This window comes from Sarcophilus harrisii, chromosome 2, assembly GCF_902635505.1.
Source record: "Sarcophilus harrisii chromosome 2, mSarHar1.11, whole genome shotgun sequence".
In the NCBI taxonomy this organism is placed as follows: Eukaryota; Metazoa; Chordata; class Mammalia; order Dasyuromorphia; family Dasyuridae; genus Sarcophilus; species Sarcophilus harrisii.
The window spans coordinates 22,582,867-22,587,067 of NC_045427.1; the positions used below are offsets into that span (position 1 = coordinate 22,582,867).

The 4,201-nt window shown below is 45.0% G+C and overlaps 1 long non-coding RNA gene across 1 annotated transcript; it reads left to right on the top strand.

Annotated features, from left to right (window-relative positions):
• The first annotated feature begins 946 nt into the window (after nt 1-946).
• On the top strand, nt 947-3,892 carry LOC116421245. The gene is made up of 2 exons (XR_004231546.1): nt 947-3,088; nt 3,324-3,892. It is a non-coding gene; the product is annotated as an uncharacterized LOC116421245 (long non-coding RNA).
• The last annotated feature ends 309 nt before the right edge of the window (nt 3,893-4,201 follow it).

Here is a 4,201-nt window from a genome sequence, read left to right on the forward strand (position 1 = left end):
GACACTTACTGGCTTTATAAATATGGGCAGGATGTTATTCTCTCAGCTTCCTCACCTATAAAATGAACATAATAATATCTACCTCATGGGGCTGTTGTGAGGATCGAGTGAGATTATATAGGAAAAGGACTTTGGAACCCAAAAGCTTTGGAATTGGCTGCTGCTGTTCTAATTCTCATTAGAGGCTTTCTATGAAAGGAACAGAAATCAAGACATCGTGTCTTCCGGCCTCCACGTGAAGGACTTATTCATGCTCGCTAAAGCAGATCCAGTGGTTCCAGTCTAGGAGTCTTGGCGGATCCGAGTCGTGAAGTCTCAGGTGGGACTCTTGCTCACGATGCCCTTGGAGAAGCTGTTCTGTGAAACCTGACAGTTCTGCTGTTCCAGGTGATACTCGGGCACTCCCGGAGCACCCGTGTTCCAATGGAATCCTGAGCCTGCTGACTGCATTATATCCAGGACTGGGGAGATTGAAAGCCTGGAGCAGTGTGAAGGCCGAGTTAGCCCCTGGATGCCTTAGAATCAGCCGGAGTTGGGATAAGCAAAAGTTCTTGGTCTTCTTGGTCTGTAGGGGTAGGAGTGAAGGGGATGGAAGCAGGATCTCCATGACCTCCCTTCTCCTCTTCTCCCACCAAAGTGACCCTGGCTTATCTCCCTCCCACAATTCTCTGTATCCACCCAAATATCGAGCCAGCACAGGAGAGTGGGAAGGGCCATTTTCCAAGCATAAGCTAATAGAGAATTGTCCAATCAGTAATTAGCCTTAAGTGCTCAGTTGTCTGATTCCAAGGCACCTACTCCAAGTCTCAGCCCTTTACAGAGCAATGTCTCGCGTTATTCAAATCTGTTTCATGTTGCCATTGGGCAGGAATTGGTAGCCATGCCATGTAGTTCCAACTTCTAATAGAGTGAATTGGAATATATGGGGTCCTGCCTTGGTCACTTCTTTGCAAGGGGGAAGAGGGGAACCTGGCTGCATTTCCTCCCACCTGGGCCTGCTCATCTGGCCTGTGGCTTGTTCATGTCCTTCCATAAGCCCCCCAGGGGTCCATACTCCACGGACCCCTCCTCTCTTTCTATGATCTTGACAGGAAGCCAGCAGAATACACATTTGGCAATAGATTTGGTCCTCCAGACTCTAAATGATAATAACAACCACAATCACAGCTAATATTCTTAAACCTTAAAGTTTACAAAGTACTTTACACATGTTAACTCACTTGACACCATGTGAAGCAGGTGCCATTATTATCTCCATTTTACAGATGAGGAAACTGAGGCTAAGAGAGGTCTGATTTATTCAGTGTGATGCAGCTAGAGAGTGTCTATCTCAATAGGATTTGAATTCAGATCCCCTTGCCCTACAAGTCTAGCACTGTGGTCCCTTAACCAGGGAGGGGTCTGTGAATTCATTTTTTGGAAACATTTCAAGGCACCTGAGAGAAGGCAGAATGGGGCCAGTGTTTTCTGAATGAATGAAAAAAGCATTTATTGAGTGCTTACTGTGTATCAGACACTGAGATAAGAGGAGGAGCTAGGAATAAAAAAAGGAAAAATAGTTTCTGCTCTCAAGGAACTTATCATCTAATACAGAAACACAACACATGGGAAATGGTGTCTAGGGCTTTTGTCCAGTCGGTCACTGGGATAGTCAGAGTACTTTTGATTGATCTATCATTCCCAGGAATGGCTCTATCTGATTATTGTTCCCAGGACAAAATGTTGGAAAAGGGACAGGACTATAGATAAGAGTGATCAGAAGTATCAGGAAGTTTGCTAGAGTGTGATTATAGATAATCTAAGAGAATAGGATTCCCTGGCTCACTACTAAGAAGTAAATGAAGGGGAGCATCTCCTCATATGGGAAGATATGATATGGAAGAACACATTGTAATCTTCTAGAATGAGAGTTAGAAGTCACCCTAGAAATAATTTTTTTTATTTTTTATAGTTGGGGAAACTGAGGCAGAGATGACAGAGCTTGGATTCAAACCCAGGTCCTCCGTCTATAAAGCCAGTATTCTTTTAACACTGCTTCAAGGGGACATCTCCTGAAAACCAAGCCATAGGTTGTTGGTGGTTTGGGTGCTAAGCAATCGATGGCAGATCAAACTCCTTCTCTGAACCTCAGTTTCCTTATTTGTCACCTTGTTACTACCAACCTTACCCGGTTGCCTGAAAGCTCTAGTGTGACAACGAATGCAACCTCAAAGCACCGGGATTCTCTGCCAGCTCTTATTCTGACATCTACAGGGACACGGATGAGTGCTTGCCTGGGAGGTCTGAAGGGGAGATTGGGATCCAGGTCCCATTATGGTTTCAAACTGGGCTGGCAGCTGAGGACCCAACCACAGAAAAGAAATTCTATGATGTTGTTGTTATGAATCGGAATTCTGTTTGAATTGGAAGTCACCCGGGGACATTGACTAACGGGGCAGGCCCTGGCGCCAAGCGGAAAAATGTTGTTTGGGGATGGGACTGGCATGTTAGCCTGACTGCAGTATTTTTTGGGTGGGACGGGCCTTTTGATGAAAATAACCCATGGTGTCCCTCTTTGACTGGGACTGAGAAAAAGAGTCTTCCCAAAGAGAGCTCGGGACAATATTCCCATTGTCCGTTTTTCAGTCAGATTCCATGTCAGAGAAGCCATGACTAGGGACTCTGGCATCTGGGATTCGTTGGGGGGGGGGGGGGGGGGGTAACAGGAAAAAGTCGTGGTCTGGGGGATAACTTTCCTCTTATTCTGGAGCTGTGCTGACCCCTTCCTCAGACCAAATGTGGTAAGGAGAAGGATGGCTTCTGGACCCTGTTCCTTAAGGCTCAAGGGCCTTGAGGTGCTTCCTTTTCATAGACATGACAATAACTTCCCAGGCCACGGCTTTTTCCTGGCGGCCTCTCTGCATGGGCTACTTACTGCCTGGTCTCCAGGAGCAATATCCCTTTAGCTTCCTCCCCTTTGGACATCTTCATAGCATCATCACTAACTATGTTGCCATGGATACTAGTGACCATGCCCTAGAGGAACGTCTGCTCTGGGCTCTCTTGATTGGAACTGCCTCTCCTAGAAAACTATTTCAAGACCTGGCAGGTGCCTATTTTCAGAGAAGTCCTTGCCCTGATTTAGTTTACTCCCTCCTCTTGGCCTTACTGTTTCATTCACCCTTTTCTGCCCTCCCCCCATTCTGGGATTACAAACCGTGATCAAATCGATTTTTGCCCTTGTTCCTGGTTGGGTGATGTCAACCTGATTCCCTGAGCACCATCCCCAGTCCCTTTAGCTCCTCACTTTGTCATCATTCTCCCGTGTATGTTGTTTTCCCCAGGAGGACACTCCTCATCCACCTCATCACCTTCGGGAGGGAAGCAGGCTCGGGGTTGTCACTGCTGTTCCTGGAGAGTTTAAGTGATTCAGCAGAGGATGATTCAACATCTATGAGCAGACGAGCACTAATGAAGCACTTCCTGGGTACTAGGTACCGCTCTAGGCTCTGGAGATATAAAGACAAATCTTCCATCGAGGACCTCAGTGATTAAGGCAAAGGTCCTCTGATGTCAGCTTAGGAGCTTTCTCTTGGAAAGACCCATTGTTCTGGTAGAGTTTTTAACGAGGGTCCAAAGATTTCAGGGGGTTGGTGAACTTTTTCTTTTCCATGTGGAAAATCACATTTGGGTGTAATTGATTTCCTTGGAAAGTTTGTGTTTATTTTCTGCATTTAAAAACATTATTCTGAGAAGGGTTCTCTGACCAAGAACAATTAAGAACTTCTGGTACAGAGTCAGAGTCAAGTCCCACTCCCTACTCTCAGCAGCTTTAAACTCACTGAGGGGCAGCTGTAGACTAGAAATGATAATCCCTGACCTGACTCTGGGAAGAGACCACTTAGAAGACCATTCATACAGGAAAAAAACAAGTGGATGAAGAAAGCCTTGGTATATTTATGATCTATAGATGTTATCCATCTACTCATTTATGTATCTAATACATATGGTCCTTTAAGGATAAAAACCTATTATTTTTAGACTACTTTAGGTTTTCAAAGTACTTTATAGATATAATATCATCTGTCTTCATGATAGTCCAGTGAGATACATGCTATTGTTTCATCATTTAATAGATTAAACAGACAGAAATTAATAACTTGTCCAGGGTCACACAGTTAATAAGTGTCTCAGGTCACACTTGAATTTGGGTTTTCTTGAC